Here is a 22,672-nt window from a genome sequence, read left to right on the forward strand (position 1 = left end):
TACTCCCCCCATGGCCAGATACAGTCATTCTCTTTTTATTCAGAGTGCCTTAATGTTGCGGTGCCTAGTATTTGAAGTTAATGAAGTTTTATTGTATGCAAGCCATCTATATAAAGGGAGGGGGGTCAGCTAATATCAGGGCTCATTCTACGCAATGTGGTTTGCAAGGAGGCTGTTTTCAATAAGATGACTTTTATATTCCCAACCAGATGTGTTCAGATGATCATGACTATAGGATATTTGAGGAGAGCTGGAAATGTGTTTGACTTGGAGGCCAAACTTCTAACACATCATGGTGGTCTACTCTCATATATATATATGAAATGCATGTATGAATTCAAATCTAGACCACATTTCTTTTTTAAAATGTTTAAATGTAAAACAGAATTTGCCAAATATTAAGAATAACAGACAAATTACAACACTAAACGGGAAACAGTGAAATAACTGGTATCAGACTTTGCTATTCCTAAAGTCCACTGAGCATTTCCCACCCAGGCACCTTTCACAGCTCATCTCTCCTATGCCTGAATCCTCTGCCATGTGTAGAAGTCACTGCTTGCTCTACTTTCAGAAATCTCTTCTTCCTTCTTGAGTCCTCCAATTCTATAACCCAGGACTTCTAGAGCTAATATTGTTTCCTTATTATTTGAAGCAATTTAATTCAGCATCTTCCCAAATTTGACCTTCAAAATTAAGTCTGAGCTTATCTGCCCACATTTCTGGAGCAAATTTTTTGTACCTAATGAAGCTCGCTTTTTCTTTCCCTACATGAATTAAGAATAAAAAGTTCACTAGCAGCAATAGTCAAAAATTGTCCATCTCAAGCATTTAGCTGGTGTTTTAATGTTCTATTGCTGTAAAACTAATGAACGCAAATAGTTAAAAACATCATGCATTTACTATCTTGTAATTTGAATAGATCAGAAGGCGGGGCACAGTGTAACTGGGTTCTCTGCTCAGTCTCACAAGGTTGAAATAAAGTTATTGACTAGGTTGAGTTTTCATCTGGGGCTTCTTCCTGGCTCATTCTGGTTGTTAACAGAATCCAGTTCCTTGTGGCTGCAGGTTTGGGATCCCCATTTTCTCACTGGATATAAGCCAACAAGAGTTGTTCTCTGCTCTCTGCTGTGGTCAGTTGCTAGTTACGTGATACTAGTCAGGTCTGATTCTAGCACAAGGGTCTGTGGGAAGTTGACCAGATGCACTATGATCTGGGGCCCCTCTTTTCTCGGACCCCTAAGGAAATGTTCTGTGAGTGTGTAGTTCTGGAGGTCTCCTTGACCTCAGGAATGAGAAATAGGTGGTGTCAGTTTTATCCAAGCAGGATGAAGCTTTTATCTTGAAGTTATTGTCCACAGGGAACAGATTACAGTTGCTCAGCCTGGGACCCATCTATACCCTGCTTCAATAGGACTTCTGGTCTAAAGGTAGCAGAATAAACACATTTCTAAACATCATATCCTTCTATCCATCAGTGCAAAACAAAAAGAACAACAAAGAAAAACACGAGTTTCTTCTCTGATGAACTCTTAATGGCTGAGGTGAGGGGGATATATGGCCAAGGACTTGGATGAGCAGAGAAAGGTCAAAACTAAGGCCTATAGATGGGGACACAAATGAGAAGTCAACTGCTTGCCCACTTAATTCTGAAGAAATTCTGTGAGGTAATACACCAGACATCCATAAAACAGAAAAAAAAAAGTTTGAAAATCTGCAAAAAGGGAAATTACACACTAAAATCCACCAACCCCACCCCAAGGGTTGAGTCCATCCAGGTGGATATGGGGATTATAATATGTGGAATGACTGAACCAGATTATCCCCAGTTGAGGCCATAGTGACTCTAAAAGAGAAATTCCTGTTATAAAATACTTTTTCCTTGACTAGTCTATGAAAGAAAAGAAGGTAAAGGGAAAGAAGAAGAAATTAAAAGAAAAAAAAAACATGAAGCCGTTTATATAAAAATGGATGATATGCTATCTTATTTCATTAATCAACTGGCCAGTGGTATGAGTGGACATGGTCAGTGCATGCATGTGTCTGGATGTATTATATATTTGTATTTTAAAGAAAAGCACATTTGGAAAACAAGTCAGTTTTTCAGAAATAGAACCATCCTATTAGCCACCAGTTTGGGGTTCACTTGTAGAATGTCCTTGCTTTAGGGACACAGACAAGATTAGTACATAAAAACTAGCTCAAGTGGTCCGCTGAGACAGACAAAAGAAAGGTGAATATTTGTTCACACACTAAACAGAAAAAAAAGAACAAGTAGTGAAAGGGAACATGTAAGCTAATTCTAAATGCTTTCATTGAGAAGTTCCTGCTTTGGTACAGCAGGTTAAGGATTCAGCATTGTCTCTGCAGTGGCTCAGGCTGCTGCTGAAGCAAGGATTCAGTTCCCAGCCCAGTGCAGCAAGTTAAGTATCAGCTGCAGCTGGGACTTGATCCCTGGTCTAGGAACCTCCACATAATCCACTTCAATATATGTAGCAAGAATAAAGGAGTTTAGGGTTTCCCACCGTGGCTCAGCAGCAACGAACCAAACTAGTATCCATGAGACTTGGGTTTGATCCCTCACCTTGCTCAGTGGGTTAAGGATCCAACATTGCCCTGAGCTGCAGTGTAGATTGAGACATGGCTTAGATCCTGGGTTGCTATGGCTGTGGCACAGCACAACAGCTGCAGCTCTTATTCCAACCCCTACCCTGGAAACTTCCATATGCCATTATAGGGTGCAGCCCTAAAAAAATAAAATAAAATAAATAAAGGAGTTCAAAGAAGAAAGAGGCTGTGTCCAATGGTGGAATCCAAACAGGAACATTGTTGCTGAGCACTTAGAAATGGGAAGGATTTCCTAGACCTGGTCAGGAAGGAGGAGGTATTATAAATGTAGAAAGGGCAGAGCATATGGAAAGATAAGGAAAAGAAAACATTGGAAAAGTTCAAAGAAACTCAGCAAATTAGTTTAAAGTAAAAAAAAATATGTGTTATGAAACAGGAAGAGATGACCTCAGAAAAATAAACTATAGCTGGATTTATGTGAGTCTTGAATGCCAAATTAAGACTCTAAGACAATAAAAACATAAATCATTATAATCATAATACCATACTGATATTTTCCTGCCTATTCTCTTGTATTTTCTGCTTGATTTAACCATACAATTGTTTCTGATATTGTTCCTGCAGAAGAAGGTGGTTATTATATTTTTTAAAAGTGAACAAATTAAAACCCATCATTAATTCAACAAGAAAAGTGCTGTCACTTTTAATTTCCCTAATTACACAGGGGAAGGCATTACTGAAAGATTTGGCAACATTTGAGAAAACAACCATTCAGAGTTAGAAAAATTAAGACCAAAGGATACACAATTTTCAGGGAAATTTCCCAAATCTTTCCAATAAGAATGGACATGGCCCATTCTTCATCCAGGCATGTTGACTTTTAATGTCACAATCCATTTGTAATATGGGTAAACTTTCAGGGTTAGAACAGATTGCTAGTGAAGGCTTAATGACCAGAGGTCTCAGAAAACTTGGCAACAAAATGCTGAGTATTCTTACTGAGTCTGGAGGAGAAAAGATTTAATTAGTGGTCATCAAAGCTCAAAGCAAAGGGTCAGCACACCTACTTAGCCAATGTTGAAGTAAAACTGTTACTGGGCTGCTGATTCCCCACAACCCTGCAAACAGGTAACCATGCTTCCCATGCTGAATCGCTTTTTCTCCTCTCTGTGTGAGTGAATAGTCTGCCAAATGGAGGAGACCTGCAAGATAATAAACTTGAACATGGACATACTTCTCAAAACTTACATGGCTTAGAGTGCCCACTACAACAGTATACTGATCCTAAACTAACTTGACTCAGTGTTGAAATTACATTCTACTTTCAAACTGTTGCCATTCTTGTGAGGGTCAAAGAATTTTATTTCACTTAACCTGATTTCTGGCCCAAGGAGATCTCTTCTCCCTCCAGAAGCATTATTTCTTGCCAGATAGGCAAGTATGTAGGATCCCTGAGGTGGGAGCAAGAGCAAAAGTATTTTTAGGAGGAATGGATCGACTACACACTATTCTAGTATGGGTTGGTTGGATAACTCTTGTTTCAAATCTTCTCCATTAGCTTGAAATTTCACCATCACTAATTCATTTGCATGAGTCTTATAGCTTTCCATTTTTTAGAGAACCCTTACTGAAATATATACACCTCCTGAAGCACTCTCAGGCTTTATCAGCTGGCCCCTTAAGGGAAATGGAATACAGGTTGTATAACTAGTTTGGAGCAGGAACATAAGCAGTAGAAAAGAAAGATATTAAAAGAAGTAGTAGATTGTTTCCATATCTTGGCTATTGTGAATAGTGCTGCAATGAACATGTGGGTGCATGTGTCTTTTTCAAGGGAAATTTTGTCTGGATATATGCCCAAGAGTGGGATTGCTGGGTCATATGGTAGTTCTATATTCAGCCTTCTGAGGAACCTCCATACTGTTCTCCATAGTGGTTGTACCAGCTTACATTCCCACCAACAGTGTAGGAGGGTTCCCTTTTCTCCATACCCTCTCCAGCATTTGTTATTTGTGGTAACCCAAAATGTTCATCAGATGATTGGATTAGGAAGATGTGATATACACATATACACAATGGGATACTACTCAGCCATAAAAAGAATGAAATAATGCCATTTGCAGCAACATGGATGGAACCAAAGACTCTCATACTGAGTGAAGTAAGTCAGAAAAAGAAAGACAAATACCATATGATATCACTTATATCTGGAATCTAATATAGGGCACAAAGGAACCTTTCCACAGAAAAGAAAATCATGGACTTGGAGAAGAGACTTGTGGTTGCCAAGGGGGAGGGAGTGCGATGGATTGGGAGCTTGAGGTTAATAGATGCAGACTGGATTAGCTATGAGATCCTGCTGTGTAGCACTGGGTACTATGTCTGGTCACTTATGATGGAGCATGATAATGTGAGAAAAAAGAATGTATATATGCATGTGTAACTGGGTCACCATGCTGTACAGTAGAAAATTGACAGAACACTGTAAACCAGCAATAATGGAAAAAAATAAAAATCATTACATAAAAATTAACTAATTAATTAATTAAAAGAAGTAGTAGAATGACAAAGGCACAATTTTCCTCCTCATCATCTTGAGTGAGAATGGGAGGAACATGCCATTGTCTGCAATTTAACCTTCTCTCCCTAATACACACTATTGCCATCTCAATGTCCCCTTTGTGAAATATCTCTCCATATCTTTTCCCCATTTTCTAATGAGATTTTTTTTAAGGTTGAGTTTAGAGTTCTTGTTTGGCTAAATATTTTCTCTAGATCTGTGGCTTGTCTTTTTATTCTCTTAATATGGGTTTTCTCAAAGCAGATGATGAAGCCAATTTATTGATTTTTTTTTCTTTTATGGATCATGCTTTAGATGTTTATATCTAAAAATTCTTCACCAAACCTTAGATCCCAACTATTTTTCCTATGTTATCTTCTAAAAGTTTTATAATTTATATTTCATATTTAAATATAATCCATTTTAAGGAAATTTTTGTATCAGGTGTGAGGTATAGGTTGAGATTCATTTCATTTTCCTGCAAAGGACATCCATTTACTCCAGTGAAACCATTCAGACCTTGAAATTTTTATCCCGGGAGTTTTTAAATTATGAATTCAATTTCCTTAGTAGTTACAGGGCTATTTAAATCATTTATTTATATTGAATTAGTTGTGATAGTTTGTAGTTTTCAAGGAGTTGTTTCATTTCATTGAAGGTGTCAAATTTATGTGCATGGAGTTGTTCATATTATCCCCCCTCACTGAAGAATCTGTAGTGATAGCTCCTGTTTCATTCTATATATATGTCATATATTCTTTTCTTTGCCAGTCTTGCTAGAACTTTGTCGACCTTTGCTATTTTCAAAGGACCAGTTTTTTGTTTCTTTGGCATTCTCTATTGTTTCCTTGTTTACAACTAAATTGATTTTTGCTTTTATATTTATTTCCCTCCTTTGGGTTTATTTTGTCCTTTTTTATTCTAGTTTCTTGAGGTGGAAGCTTAGATTATTGATTGAAGACTTTTCATCTTTGGTAACACAACTAATTAGTGGTGTCAATTTTCCTCTCAGTCCTGTTTTAGCTATGTCCTACAAATTCTAATGTGCTTGATTTTGATTTTAATTCACTTCATTTTTTAAAACTTTTTGAGACGTTCTCCTTTGCCCATGAATTATGATTAAATGTGCTATTTAATTTTCAAATGTCTGTAGATTTACCTGTTACCTCTCTATTACTGTTTCCTACTTTGATTCCATTGTGGTCACAGAAACACTCCATATAATTTATACAATTTTTTTGGCTGCACCCCACAGCATGTGGAACTTCTCAGGCCAGAGACGGAACCCATGCCCCAGCAGCAACCCAAGCTACTGCAGTGACAACGCCAGATCCCCAACCCGCTATACCACAGGATAACTCCACAAATTTTTTTAAATTTGTTGAGTTTTTTAATGGCTCAGAATATGTTCTATCTCATTCTATCTGAATGTGTATTCTGCTAGTGTCATTGCAGTGGTCTAAAATTGTCAAGTAAATCCTGTTGGTTGGTGGTATTACTGAGTTCTACATTCTCACTAATTTTCTATCTAAAAGTTATCATCTGTGGAGGGAGAAGTATTGTCTCCAACCATAATTGTGGACTTGTCTATTCTGCCTTTCAGTTCTACCAGGTTTTGCTTCACATATTTTACACATATTTCACATGTACATACACATTTAGGATTTCTATATCATCTTTGTGGGATTCTATTATTATGCACTGTCCCTTTCTGTCCTTAGTAATTTCTTTGCTCTGAAGTCAAATATAGTCACTCCTGTTTTCTTTTGATTAGGGTTTGCATGCTGTATCTTTTCCATCCTTATATTTTCAATCTACCTATATTATTACATTGGAAGTGAGTTTCTAATAGACAGCATACAATTAGGTCTTTTTTTATTCACTTGGCCAACCTCTCTCTTTTAACTTGTATATTTTGACCATCCACATTTAACATATTGATATAATATGGCTTAAGTCTGCCATTTTGGTTTTTTTAATTTTTTCTTCTGTCTTTTCTCTATTTTTTTTTCTTCTACATTAATCGAACATATTTTAGAATTCCATTTTAACTTCTCTTAACATTGTATCTCTTTGCATGGCTTTTTTAGTGGTTGCTCCAGATATTTATATCCATAACTATTCCAAGTCTATTTGTGTGGATCACTTCTCCAGGATCCCCACTAGGTCTCTGTGGATCCTAAGGGGCAGGGAGAGGGTCTCCACGGTACTACTCCATTAGTGACCTCCACGTTCACTAGCAAGGAGAAGGTGAGAGAATAGCCTGACTACTGCTGAACAGTTGTGCAAGTCCTGACATTCCATGAAAACTCTGACATCACCCTCATGAGGACTGGAGGGGTGCTCTGTTACTTTATGTCAGAGGAGAAGTCTTATCTCTACATGTAGTCTGTACTGATAGAAGACCCTCATTAAAGGTGAGCAGTAGTGAAAGAAAGTCAGGACTTGCTCCACACTCAGTCTTCTTTGACCCCACTGCCATGGTGGGGAAAAGGGCAGGTTGAGATGCATCCTTATGTAGAAGTCTGGGCTTTTCATTTGACCTTTACTGGCAGATAGATTGGAGGCAGATTTTTTTCCTATGGTGTTTGGTTGGAATAGAGTAGTTATTGTCTATAGAGCATTGTCCATTTTTGTTAGGTCACCCCTTTTCTTGTGGCTAAAGAGAATAAGTTTCTATTAGCATTGAGGGGTGTGTGTGTGTGTGTGTGTGTGTGAATGTCCACTGGCATTTCTGGTTTATCAGTGTCCACTGGCATTTCAGGTAACCAGAATGTGGATATATGAGGCAAAAGGAAATCACAGGAAATGCACCACCATACTTTTCCTTGGATTCTGAGGTACCAACCTAGTCATACTTCTCTTCAACTTTCTGCCAGTATATAATATATATAATGTGTGCAGTTTATATATAATGGGCAGGGTTTTCAGTTGTACTTAGATGAAGAAATAGGGCAAAGTATTTGTACTCCATCTTTACAAAAGGGGAGGTCTAATTGTTATTTTAAAATGTAAGAATAAATATGTTTAAGTTTGTTTTAATTTCTAATATTATAACATAAATATATATAACCCACATACATAAAAGTTTTTCAAAGTCCTCAAAAAAATTTAAAGTGTAAAAAGATCCTAATACCGTAAAACTAAGGAATCACTGTTGCAATTAACTTTTCCCCAATGAGTTTTATTTTATTCATAGTTGTCAAAACCTGGAGTTCCCATTGTGGCTAAGTGGTTAACGAATCCGACTAGGAACCATGAGGTTGCGGGTTCGAATCCTGGCCTCGCTCAGTGGGTTAAGGATCCGGCGTTGCCGCGAGCTGTGGTGTAGGTTGCAGATGTGGCTCGGATCCCACGTTGCTGTGGCTCTGGGGTAGGACGGCAGCTACAGCTCCAATTCGACCCCTAGTCTGGGAACCTCCATATGCAGCGGGTGCCACCCAAGAAATGGCAAAAAGAAAAAAAAAGGAAAAAAAACCCCTAATTTTAGGGAATTTCCATTCCAAATCCCCAATCCACCCTTCTCTCCCCCTACTACCTTCCCCTTTTGGAACCATAAGTTTTTTAAAGTCTGTAAGTCTGTTTCTGTTCTGCAAATAAGTTCACTTGTATCTTTTTTTTTTTTTTTTGATTCCACATATAAGTGAAAGCATGTGATATTTGTCTCTTGCTGTCTGACTGACTTCATTTAGTATGATAATTTCTAGGTCCATCCATGTTGCTGCAAATGCCATTATTTCATTCTTTCTTATGGATGAATAATATTCCATTGTATATATGAAACACATCTTCTTTATCCACTCCTCTGTCAATGGACATTTAGGTTGTTTCCACGTCTTTGCTACTGTATAAAGTGCTGCAATGAACATTGGGTACATGTATCTTTTCAAGTCATGGTTTTCTCCAGATAGATGCCCAGGAGTGGGACTGCTGGATCATATGCACCAGTTTACATTCCCACCAATAGTGTAGGAGGGTTCCCTTTTCTCCACACCCTCCCTGGCATTTACTGTTTGTAGACTTTTTGATGATGGCCATTCTGGTTGGTGTAAGGTGGTACCTCATAGTAGTGTTGATTTGCATTTCCCTAATAATTAGTGATGTTAGGCATCTTTTCAATTGTTTTTTTTTTGTTTTGTTTTGTTTTTTTTGTGATCTGTATGTCTTCTTCGGATGTCTCTTTAGTTCTTCTGCCCATGTTTTGATGGGGTGTTTGTTTTTTTGATATTGAGCTGCAGGAGGTGTTCATATATTTTGCAGACCAATCCCTTATCAGTCACTTCATTTGCAAATATTTTTTCCCACTCTGTGGGTTATATTTTCGTTTTGTTTATGGTTTCATCTGCAGTGCAAAAATGTTTAAGTTTACTTAGGTCCCACTTGTTTACTTTTTTTTTATTGTTATTACTCTAGGAAGTGAGTCTGAAAAGATATTGCTGCAGTTTATGTCAGAGACTGTTCAGCCTGTTTTTCTCTAAGAATTTTATTGTATCTGTTCTTATATTTAGGTCTTTAACCTATTTTGAGTTTATTTTGTGTATGGTGTTAGAGAGTGTTCTAATTTCATTCTTTTACATGTAGCTGTCCATTTATTCCAGCACCACTTACTGAAGAAACTATCTTTTCTCCATTGTTATATTCTTGCCTCCTTTGTCAAAGATTAGTTGACCATATGTGTGTGGGTTTATTTGGGGCCTTGCACCTGGTTCCATTGACCTGTATTTCTGTTTTTATGCCAGTATCATACTGTTTTGATGACTGTAGCTTTGTAGTATAGTCTGAAGTCAGGGAGCCTGATTCCTTCAGCTCCATTTTTCTTTCTGAGTATTTCTTTGGCTATTCAGGTCTTCTGTGCTTCCATACAAATTTTAAAATATTTTATTCTACTTCTTTGAAAAATGCCATTGGTAATCTGATAGGGATTGTGTTGAATATGTATATTGTCTTGGGGAGTATAGTCATTTTGACAATATGGATTCTCCCAGTTCAAGAGCATGGTATATCTTTTAATCTGTTCATGTCATCTTTGATTTCTTTCATCAGTGTCTTGTAGTTTTCAGAGTACAGGTCTTTTGTCTCTTTAGGTAGGTTTATTCCTAGGTATTTTACTCTTTTTGAAGGGATGGTTTTACTAATTTTTCTTTCTGATCTTTGATTATTAGTACATAGAAATGCAATTGATTTCTGCCGATTTCTCCATTTAAGACTGTTAGCACTTGCCTTATATACTGAGGTGCTCCTAGGTTGGGTGCATATATATTTACAATTGTTATTCTTCTTAGATTGATCCTTTAATCACAAATGTAATGTCCTTCTTTGTCTCACATAACATTATCTTAAGGTCTATTTTGTCTGATATGAGTATTGCTACTCCAGCTTTCTTTGGACTTCCATCTGCATGGAACATTTTCCTCCATCCTCTCAGTTTCAATTTGTATGCGTCCCTAGAACTGAAATGGGTCTCTTGAAGACAGCATATATATGGGCCTTAATTCTATGTCCATTCAGCCAGTCTATGTCTTTTGGTTGGAGCATTTAGTCCATTTATATGTAAGATAATTATTGATATGTATGTTCGTATTGCCATTCTATTAATTGTTTTGGATTTGTTTTTGTTGGTCTTTTTTCCTCCCTTCTTGTTCTCTTCTCTTGTAGTTTGATGACAATATTTAGTGTTGTGTTTGGATTGCTTTTTCTAATTTGTGTGTCTATTGTAGACTTTTGGTTTGTCGTTACCATGAGGTTTTGATATATAAACATATACTTCTGCAATAAATTATATTGTTACTTAGATTATTATAGAACTAACAAGACTATGCCACTATCTCTTTTTACTTTTTACTCCCTGTCGCAGAAAAATTCCTTAAACCTCAAATTTTCAAATATCTTAGGATACCAAATAGAAATATACAAATATCTTAGGATGCAAAATAGAAATATAGTATTTAATTTTAAACTACATGTTGATGCCAGAAAATGTCCATTTGTCTCAAAATGGCTGCCAAAACAGGACAATTACCCTCCCTGAGCCTATCCCTAAGCCTTGACTGTGTGATGAGTGTCTCCTCTACAGGTTTTCCACCTTTCCTTAAAAGTCAAGCTAGGCATGTCCTCTTAGGCTTACCTAAGACCAACCCCAGCCAGCAGAAAATCTTAAAATTTTTCTCAGGTCTATGGTAGTGTTTTAGCCACATTTTCTCTCTCCTTCTATTAGCTCATCTTCTCCATCATGAAAATCAAGAAAGAAAAAAAAATCTCTGCTGTGATGAAAATACTAGAAAAAGTCCCAACATTTGAATGGCTAATCCTAACAAAAAAGCAATTCATTCTTTATTCAATGATTTAAAAAAAATTTTATTGGGAACCTATTATATACTCTTCAATTATATAATCACAGAGACTGCTATATAAAACAAACTGAAAAATACTCATTTCCTTAAAAATATTTTTTTTCAAATACAGTTTTTAGAAGAAACCAAACATGTAATTTTCCATCTCAACATATCCTGGAATATCTTCCATACACTAATCTCATCATGAACAAGCTATATTTTAAAAGCACAAAACAAACAAAAATCTCATATGTAACATTAAAAATTTATGTGGCAATGATTTTGAAAAGTTATGTGAGAGGGAAATATTTTCCCATGGAAAATATGCATTTGAAAATTATCTCCTTACTACATATACTCTTAAAAAACACCCAAAGTTTGAGTTACTAACTCAATTCCTAGATGTCTCATAGACCTATGACTTCCTCTCAGTCAACAAATTTTAACTCTAAAGGGAAAAATAAAAGTCTAATTTTCAGATTTAAGAAAAGAACAATGTCACCAAGTTTATGTGAAAGAGATCTCTCGTTTAAGAGATCTAAAGCTGGGGCAAGCCCTGAAGAACAAGTTAATTTAAAATGGCCCAGAGTCCCTTCCCCATACCACATGCAGAACATTCCACTTCCAGCAGTGCTCTGTTACAAGACAGGACTAAGAGATACAGAGGGGGAGGAGAACATATGCTTAGCAATAGAATATTAGCCACAAGAGAAGAACAGCATCTGAAGGGCAAAACTGATCATACTCTCAACAGATACCACCAATATTAGAAATATATTTGCTAATTTAGGCAAAATAGTTCCATAGGGAAATTTTTTTCCTGATATGTGGTTAACGTAGCTTCCCTTTTTATGACCACCTCTTCCTTCTTCTGGACCCCCATAATTTGGTTTATCCCCAGGGAACTTGCTTATGATTTTCAATAAATTCCTAGAAATTACTGAAATTACTATGTGGCAAATAAGACAAGACTTATACCACTAAAGTCCAAGTTTGGCATCTTTTCCATAGAACCCAGACTTCGTTTCAGGATCCTTCACAACACAACCCTTCTCTATGGGTCATTCTAGAACGACACAAGAACTTATTTTCCATCTTTTCCCTAAGGCATGAGTTTAACCACATAAAATACTTATATTTCTAGCTTATGCCTCCTTAACTACTCATAATCATATGCTTCATTACTATCTCTCACTTCCTTTCTCTCCCTCCCTCTCCCTCTCTCTGTGCCTTAACCTCAAGACATTTCTTCTTCATTAAAGTCTATCGGTTTCTTCTGACCAGTTTCAAAATGTACCGCTTCCACAGAGCCTCCTCAACATCCAGCAAAAGAAAATTTCCATTTCCTAAATTTATTATTAGCAAAGCCCAAGTATGCAAAAGTTTGACTTTCAATCTCATGCTCAAACATATACAACCTTATCAACCAAACGGAGAAAAGAGCATGTGAGCCAGTGGACAAATGCACATAAATGTCTGAAAAATGTGATATATAACATATCTGTTAAAAATAAATGAAGCACCCTATACAAGTAGAGTGAAACCTTTGAATCATTTGACTCCTTACCTGTGCAGTTCCAGAGCAGAAGAAATCATAGGCTATTGAAGTAATGTACACAAAAACAGTAAAGATGACAGAACCTAAAAAAAAAAAAAATGAAGCAAATATAGCACTTAAAATATGAATCAAAACATAAAATACTTATCAATATATTAAGAAAAGATGGAGAACCTGTAATGAAGAGATCTCTGAAATTTTATTGCAGTCATAAAAGAATAAAATAATTAGAAATATTTCTTATTATTTTAATGCATTCCATGTTCCTTGATTTAAAAAAAAACTGTTATAAAGATGTCACCTATTCTAAAATTAGTTTGTTCTTAACACAATTCTGAACAAACTAACAATACATTTTTTGAGAGGGGGTAAGAGATTGTTGAAATTATTTTAAAGTTAAGCTAGAAGAATAAATTGATGTGAATAGGGAAAATACAAAAGAGTAATTAATATAATATTTAATATAGGAGTCCCATTGTGGCTCAGTGGGTTAAGAACTCGACATAGTATCCATGAGGATGCAGGTTCAATCTCTGGCCTTTCTCAGTGGGTTAAGGATCTGACACTGCCGCGAGCTCTGCTGTAGGTCACAGATGTAGCTAGGATCCAGCATTGCTGTGACTGTGGTGTAGGCTCACAGCTGCAGCTCTGATTCAGTCACTAGCCAGGGAACTTTCATACGCCACAGATGCAGCCCTAAAAAGAAGTAATACTAATAATAATAATATTTAACATTAAAGATAGTTTACTTCTTTCTATTACTGAAAATATTGAGGTAACAATAGTAACAATGCATAACAGTAATAACAATATTTATTGAGGAGCTATTATTTTACAGGTTTTAAAACAAATATGTTGGGTCATGTGGTAGTTCTACGTATAGCTTTCTAAGGTGCCTCCATACTGTTCTCCATAGTGGCTGTGCCAGTTTACATTCCCACCAGCAGTGCAGGAGGGTTCCCTTTTCTCCACACCCCCTCCAGCACTTGTTCTTTGTGGACTTATTTTTTTTTTTTTGTCTTTTTGTTGTTGTTGTTGTTGTTGCTATTTCTTGGGCCGCTCCCGCAGCATATGGAGGTTCCCAGGCTAGGGGTTGAATCGGAGCTGTAGCCACTGGCCTACGCCAGAGCCACAGCAACGAGGGATCCGAGCCGCGTCTGCAACCTACACCACAGCTCACGGCAACGCCGGATGGTTAACCCACTGAGCAAGGGCAGAGACCGAACCCGCAACCTCATGGTTCCTAGTCGGATTCGTTAACCACTGCGCCACGACGGGAACTCCTGTGGACTTATTAATGACGGCCATTCTGACTGATGTGAGGTGGTATCTCATGGTAATTTTGATTTGCATTTCTCTATGTGCAATTTTCCATGTGCTTGTTGGCCATCTGTATATCTTCCTGGGAGAAATGTCTATTCAGGCCTTTTGCCCGTTTTTCCATTGGGTTGTTGGCTTTTTTGCTGTTGAGTTGTATAAGTTGCTTGTATATTCTAGAGATTAAGCCCTTGTCCGTTGCATCATTTGAAACTATTTTCTCCCATTCTGTAAGTTGTCCTTTTGTTTTTGTTTTGGTTTCCTTTGCTGTGCAAAAGCTTGTCAGTTTGGTTAGGTCCCATGGGTTTATTTTAGCTCTAATTTCTATTGCTTTGGGAGACTGACCTGAGAAAATATTCATAATGTTGATGTCAGAGAGTGTTTTGCCTGTTTTTTTCTAGGAGTTTGATGGTGTCCTGTCGTATATTTAAGTCTTTCAGCCATTTTGAGTTTATTTTCATGCATGGTGTGGGATGTGTTCTAGTTTCACTGATTTCCATGCAGCTGTATATAACAGTATCCTAACCATAGCCTGTATTTAGGCTTTTCCTTTTTCATCATCTCTATGTCTCATATCAGTGTTGATTATATGTGAGAAAGTGCCATAGACTGGAGTACCTAAGGGCATCACTTGTGCCTCAGTTCAGCTGTGTGCCCTTGGCAAAGTATTTAATCTCTCTCTACCCCTGTTTCATAATCTCTAAAATGGAGGAAATAATACTGACTGCCTACAGTGTTTTTAGGATCATAAACATGAATTTACATGCAAAGCACTAAGCAGAATGCTGTAAATGCACACTGTATATAAGCTATTATTTATTGCATTTCAATACCTGTCCCACTATTTTTTTTTTCAGCATTTTTAAGCTAGCACTTAATGAGCACCAGTTATGTGGCAGGGAACTCTGGTAAGCATGTAGATGTTGTTTCACTCATATATTGCTCTTTTAATAAGGCTATTATTATCCTCAAGTGGCAAATTAGGAATTGATGTTTCTGGAAGTTAAATCCCAAGCTCAAAGCCCCAGAGCTAACAAGGAATATGTTTAAGATTGGAATTCAGATTTCCTTGACTCCAGAGCCCATACAGCTACCTAACAGGCTGCTCTACCTCTACATGTGAGCTCTGGCCAGTGACTTAACCTAGCTGTTTGTAAAATGGTTATAAGATTGTCTTCAACAGAGGATTGTGTGGAAATTATATAATGTCATAAAATATTTTGTTTTATTTTATTTTATTTTGCCCCAATACATTATTTTTTTTCCTACTTTAGAGTATAGTGACCCAGTTACACATACATGCATACATTCTTTTTTCTCACATTATCATGCTCCATCATAAGTGACCAGACATAGTTCCCAGTGCTACACAGCAGGATCTCATTGCTAATCCATTCCAAAGGCAATAGTCTGCATCTATTAACCCCAAGCTCCCAATCCATTCCACTCCCTCCCCTTCCCCTTGGCAACCACAAGTCTCCAAGTCCATCATTTTCTTTTCTTTTCTGTGGAAAGGCTCCTTTGTGCCCTATATTAGATTCCAGATATAAGTGATATCATATGGTATTTGTCTTTCTCTTTCTGACTTACTTCACTCAGTGTGAGAGTCTTTGATTCCATCCGTGTTGCTGCAAATGGCATTATGTCATTCTCTTTATGGCTGAGTAGTACTCCATTGTGTAAATACACCACATCTTCCTAATCCAATCATCTGTTGATGGACACTTAGGTTGTTTCCATGTGTTGGCTATTGTGAATAGTGCTGCAGTGAACATGCAGGTGCATGTGTCTTTTTAAAGGAAAGTTTTCTCTGTATATATGCCAAAGAGTGGGACCGTCAAACTCCTGGAAGAGAATATCAGCAAAACACTCTCTGACATCAACCTTACAAATATTTTCTCAGGTCAGTCTCCCAAAGCAACAGAAATAAAAGCAAAAATAAACCAATGGGACCTAATCAAACTGACAAGTTTTTGCACAGCAAAGGAAACCAAAACAAAAACAAAAGGACAACTTACAGAATGGGAGAAAATAGTTTCAAATGATGCAACGGACAAGGGCTTAATCTCTAGAATATACAAGCAACTTATACAACTCAACAGCAAAAAAGCCAACAACCCAATGGAAAAACGGGCAAAAGGCCTGAATAGACATTTCTCCCAGGAAGATATACAGATGGCCAACAAGCACATGGAAAATTGCACATAGAGAAATGCAAATCAAAATTACCATGAGATACCACCTCACATCAGTCAGAATGGCCGTCATTAATAAGTCCACAAAGAACAAGTGCTGGAGGGGGTGTGGAGAAAAGGGAACCCTCCTGCACTGCTGGTGGGAATGTAAACTGGCACAGCCACTATGGAGAACAGTATGGAGGCACCTTAGAAAGCTATATGTAGAACTACCACATGACCCAGAAATCCCACTCTTGGGCATATATCCAGACAAAACTTTCCTTTAAAAAGACACATGCACCCGCATGTTCTTTGCCGCACTATTCACAATAGCCAATACATGGAAACAACCCAAATGTCCATCAACAGATGATTAGATTAGGAAGATGTGGTGTATATATACACAATGAAATACTACTCAGCCATAAAAAAGAACGAAATAACGCCATTTGCAGAAACATGGATGGAACTAGAGACTCTCATCCTGAGTGAAGTAAGTCAGAAAGAGAAAAACAAATACCATATTATATCACTTATATCTGGTATTTAATATACAGCACAAATGAACCTTTCCACGGAAAAGAAAATCATGGACTTGGATAACAGACTTGTGGTTGCCCGAGGAGAGGGGGAAGGAGTGGGAGGGATTGGGAGCTTGGGGTTAACAGATGCAAACTATTGCTCTTGGAATGGATTTACGATATCCTGCTGTGTAGCACTGAGAACTATGTCTAGATACTTACAACGCAGCACAACAATGAGAGGAAAAATTATGAATACATGTATGTGTAACTGGGTACCCATGATGTACAGTGGGAAAAAAAAAACAATTAAAAAAAGATACTGTCATATAGCCTAGGCTTGAGTAGATGAGGATTTAGACAAGAACAGAAACAAAGGAGTTAAAAAGGGAGGGAATTAATATGGCACCTTTATTTAGGAGAAAAATAAAAAGATTAAAAAAGCACCCATGTGTAGACAAAAGAAGAGTCCAATTTCTGAGCCTGAGAAACGAGAAAGAGATGATGTTCTTGGCAAAAATATGGAAGGCAGAAAGGAAAAAAGAGCCTTGAAGGAAGCTTTGTCCAAATTGGCCAAACTGGATAAGCTAAAAAAAAGTCAAGAGTAACATTATGTTTAACATTTACTATGGGTTGTGGACAATTTAACAGAAATAAAAATCTTCTCAATTAATACTTTATAAATAAAGGGAACTTTCACATGAAGACAACACAATAAAAACAAAAGGAAATAATGTATCATGGGGATTTCCTGGTTCGGCTTATCCAAGCCAAAGTCTTTTTGCCCTAACTTGCATTCAGACAAGTTTTGCAAGTCTTTGGGAAAATTAGGGGAAACCCAAATATAATTGCTTAAGATTTTGAAGATCCAGTTCTTAACGAATAACACTCAAAGTTTCATCAAATTTAGGCTATTGAAGAGACTTCAAAATTCTCAAAAATCTGGGGTTCTTTTATTGATTAACACACCCTATAAAATGTTATAGGGAATATTATGGGATAACAACATCCCCAGGTATATTAACTATAAAGTCTCCTATGAAGATAGATATCATTATAAAAGTTATCCTTAAAAGCCCAAATCACCTTTTTCTCAATCCTTCTCACTTCTTCTTTCACTCCTATATGAATACATAGGTACACAATGACTTATCCTTCACAAGGGAAGAAGTTGTCTAAAATATGTCATTGGCATGTACTGATTTATTCTGACAATGAAAAGGATTTCCTACTTCCTCCTCACAGAATCTCCCTTCAAAACTAGAATATGTCACCAGCTTGTGGGCCTAAAAGTCCCAACTGTAACTTCTCCATGGAGAAGAGGCCACGGTTTATAAAGGCATTCCACAGTTGCAGGCAGAGGAAGAGGCAGTGTTGGCTACCTACCCGATAGTGCTTTAAAAAATAATCACATCACAACAGAACACAAAGTCAACTCACCTCAGCTTGATTCCCATCACTACCACCATAATCATTAAGTCAATATCCCATACCGCCCTCAGACTATCTTAAGAATTCTTTTCTTCTTTTCCCCTGCAAAACTGACTTTAAAAGACAATGAAGACAAGACTGTAGAAAAATCTCATGATGAGGAAACAAATATGATAATACTCAACTTCTGAGCTCTAGTTTTATCTGACCAAATCACTTAAACTCTGTGAGCTTCAATGATCTCATCTATAAAATAGAAGGCTAGGTGAAGAGGCTCTAAAAGTTAATAAGCACAATGTCAATACTGAGATTTGACTGCTATTCTATCTCTACGCATATTAAAATATTTTACATGGGAGAAGGAGAACTAGGAAAAAAGCCGTCACCAGACGCTCTAAAACTGATGCTGGACCTCATGACCTTCTCTCTTGGAATGACCCTACCTTCAGCCAAAATTATAATAAAATGCTATAGTTCACCAACACTATTGTCACTGCTGCTATTTTTCTGGAATGCATTAGCATTCTTTTTTTTCAGCAATTTTTATTTTTTCCACTATAGGTGGTTTATAGTGTTCTGTCAATTTCTGCTGTACAGCAAGGTGGCCCAGTCACACATATATATATATATATATATATACATTCTTTAATTTTTAATTCTTTTCTCTTCTCACTTTTTTATCCTTCACTTCCCCTCTTCTCTTTCTCTTTCTTTTTTGTTTCTTCTTCCTTTAAATATTTCTTAAGCATCCTATACATGCAATCACAAATGCTAGCCACTAGGGACAGAGTGATACATAAAATGGACACAGAACTGTCCCATGGAACCAAGTATCTAAGAACAGCTGGTTCCTCCAACCATAACATAAGGCCATCTCACCATAATGTTTAAGGATGCAAATTTGAGGGAAATTTTCACCAAAAGTCATGATTTTACAGATGCGCAGATGCTCAAAGGGATTTTAGACTTTTACTATTCTAACCTCACATGAAACCAAATTGTGGTATCTGATAAATGTCACTCAACTTCTCTTTCAGCACTTGCAGTGATGTGGCACTCACTTTCCCACTGAAAAATCCATTCTACATCTTCAGCATTATATAATATATGACATATGACATTCCTTCTCTCCAAAGAATAAAAAAAATTTTAAATCCCTTTTAAAAAGGACTAGTATGGGAGTTCCCGTCGTGGCGCAGTGGTTAACGAATCCGACTAGGAACCATGAGGTTGCGGGTTCGGTCCCTGCCCTTGCTCAGTGGGTTAACCATCCGGCGTTGCCGTGAGCTGTGGCGTTGCTGTGAGCTGTGGTGTAGGTTGCAGACGCGGCTCGGATCCCGCGTTGCTGTGGCTCTGGCATAGGCCGGTGGCTACAGCTCCGATTCAACCCCTAGCCTGGGAACCTCCATATGCCGCGGGAGCGGCCCAAGAAATAGCAACAATAACAACAACAACAACAACAAAAGACAAAAGACAAAAAAAAAAAAATAAAAATAAAAATAAATAAAAAGGACCAGTATGCCCCAGGCAGAATATTTTGTAATGCCTCCCCAAGTGATTATTTGGAGAGGTCATTTAATAATCTTTATAATTAAGAACACGTAGTTTGAAATGATTAATATCTTGTATTGACACAAGAAATATTTCAAGTCTAAAAAAATATCTTCGGAAAGGACTTTCTTTGTGGTTATGCAGCAATTCAGATTTGAAGTTGGCTGTTTGAAGAGAGAGAAGGAAGATAGATTTAAATTTTTTGCTTTAGTTGTTTTGATTGAAAAGAGTGCATTTAAAATATGTAAATATGATGAGTCTCTAAGAAAAGATTGAAAATGAATATACTTATCTACTTTTGCTCTTCTCCATAACTCCAATAAAATGCCAGTAAAGGATTTTTAATGCATAAATCCACAAATGTGAGGAGAAACAACAGAGGAGAAAATGATAATAAAATAAGATGGAAAGTGTATAGATTGGTAGTAAATGCCTTAGTGAATTCAAGAAAACTAAACATTAACAAAGAACTGGGAAAAAGTTCCTTGCAATTTGTTCACAATTCCCTAAAAGATAGAAATTGCTAACAGTTTTCAAGGTGAGAAGAAAGAGAACGACATAATGAGGACAGCTGATAGAAAGTCAGTTTGAGGAAAAGATATCCAGATCTTGTCCGTAATTTCACAAAGATGGGAACTGGCCCAAATTTGGAGATTTATTTTCAAGCAAGGATAAATAGCCTTTCTGTGAAGAACATAGGGTACATTTGTGAACAGAGGTATCATTCTAAATAGAGGAGGATTAAGTGAAGTATATGTTAACTCCATCAAAAAAAAAGTCTTAGGGAAATCCAGAGATCTCCAATAAACAAATAGGCTTTTCTAATCTTGGAGTCAATTCTGAGAGACTGGGAAATTGGGTCAGAGACACATCTGGGAGTAATCAATTTAGGGACACAGAATCAGTCAAGATGACCCTATAGGTGAAAGATTCAACACAGGAAGGAAATGAAGGAAACCAGTGAGGGACAGTGAAGAGTGAAGAGAGCTGTGAATTAGGCTGAGGGCCAGACCAGTCTTCACTAAGGCAGAACGAATGCTCGGGAAAAAATTCCATTAACAGTTCAAAATGGTAGAATACCAGCGTTTAATGCAGGGTTATATTATACTGGATAGACAGAAAACTAAAAAAATGCATAAATGAAAAACTTCGGGAAAAACAAAAAAAATGTTCAGAGGAGGAAATACGTTACCAAAGACTATAATGCAGAAAATTTTGTCTTGATTTCTCACTCCAGATGGTTCCTGAAGTTATGTACATGTTATGGAACACACAAAGGCTATCAAACCCAAATTCAGTCTGAATATTACTTTCATGTCATAAAATGTAAGCATTAACTACTGAATTGACTAAAATGAAACATAATTATATTAAGAGGCAGGTAGATAGGAAGGCAGAGAAAGAAAATGTATAAAAAACAAAGGAGAAGGAAATAAAGCTAAATCCCCATCTTCCATGATAGGAAAACCAGTTACCAATTCCTAAAACTAAAACTTCAAAAAGCAGTATAAACAAACTATACAGAGATACAAAGATAAGTACAAAAGAATTAGTAAAAAATACTTGAACGCTGTTGTGTTTGGATAGGACAAAATGGGGAAAGAGGCAGAAAGGGAACACTGACTTTCATATCAATGAGTAAGTACTCTTTCTCAGGCCCAATTTGACTTTTTAAGTTGTAAGTATAATGAGATATTAAAACAAGAAAAATTAAAAGCTACAAAGCTCTAGAGCATCTGCTAACAACCTGAAGTACCAAAAAAGGAAAGCACTTCCACCAGACCAAAACTCAGAAATCAATGCAACAAAATCTTGCATTCTAGCCCAGTTGGCAGAACCCATACTCACCATGCTGGAAAGAGACAAACCACTATCTGGATCCCAAATATTGAATCCATGTTTCAACATCTTCCTAGCTGCTATGTCAACCATGCTGTGGGTTGAACTTGATTGCCTATTCTTTTTCCTAGCACATGCAGGCAGAAAGCAGGAGTCAATGCAAAGAAATGTATGTATTCCAATATTTTGCTTTGGAAATCCATAAAATATTATAGAGTCTATGGGTATGTCATATTCAAATTAAATGGCTGACAGAAGAGGTCAAGTTAAGGCTACTGATGTCCAACCAAATAATCTAAGTGGCCTCAGAGACCAAATGTCAAGCTCACTATGTCTTCAAAATGTCAAAGAATACTCTGTCTCTCAAACATACACTCATACACTGACACACACACAGAGGTAGCTAAAAGTGACTACAGATTTTTTTTAGTATAATTTAGTGGGCTTTTGCCTGATCCTACTGACTCTGGCAGCTAACCAAAAGGAATTTCTACTTTACTGAAACTAGAAAATAGAATGGCGGTTCCTCAAAAAATTTAAAATATAACTACCATATGATCCAGCAATACTACTTCTGAACATTTATCCAAAAGACACAAAAATCTCTATCATAAATATATACCTGCATGCCCACATTCATTGCAGCATTAGTCACAATAGCCAAGATATGGAAACAACCTAAATGTCAACTGATGGATGAATGGATTTTTTAAAGGTAAACATAGACACATATAGATAGATAGGAGATTTTATACACACACACACACACATATACACACACACATATATACACACACACATATATATATGAGCCTATA

At 36.9% G+C, this 22,672-nt stretch overlaps 1 long non-coding RNA gene across 1 annotated transcript in view; it reads right to left on the reverse strand.

Moving 5' to 3' along the window:
• The window catches only part of LOC102159324, a 141,691-nt gene that overhangs the window by 75,534 nt on the left and 43,485 nt on the right, over positions 1–22,672 (reverse strand). The window contains exon 3 of the long non-coding RNA XR_002343760.1: positions 13,028–13,101. This is a non-coding gene — a long non-coding RNA (uncharacterized LOC102159324). The remainder of the gene's footprint in view (positions 1–13,027; positions 13,102–22,672) is intronic.

The sequence above is a fragment of the Sus scrofa genome, chromosome 4, assembly GCF_000003025.6.
Source record: "Sus scrofa isolate TJ Tabasco breed Duroc chromosome 4, Sscrofa11.1, whole genome shotgun sequence".
Classification (NCBI taxonomy): domain Eukaryota; kingdom Metazoa; phylum Chordata; class Mammalia; order Artiodactyla; family Suidae; genus Sus; species Sus scrofa.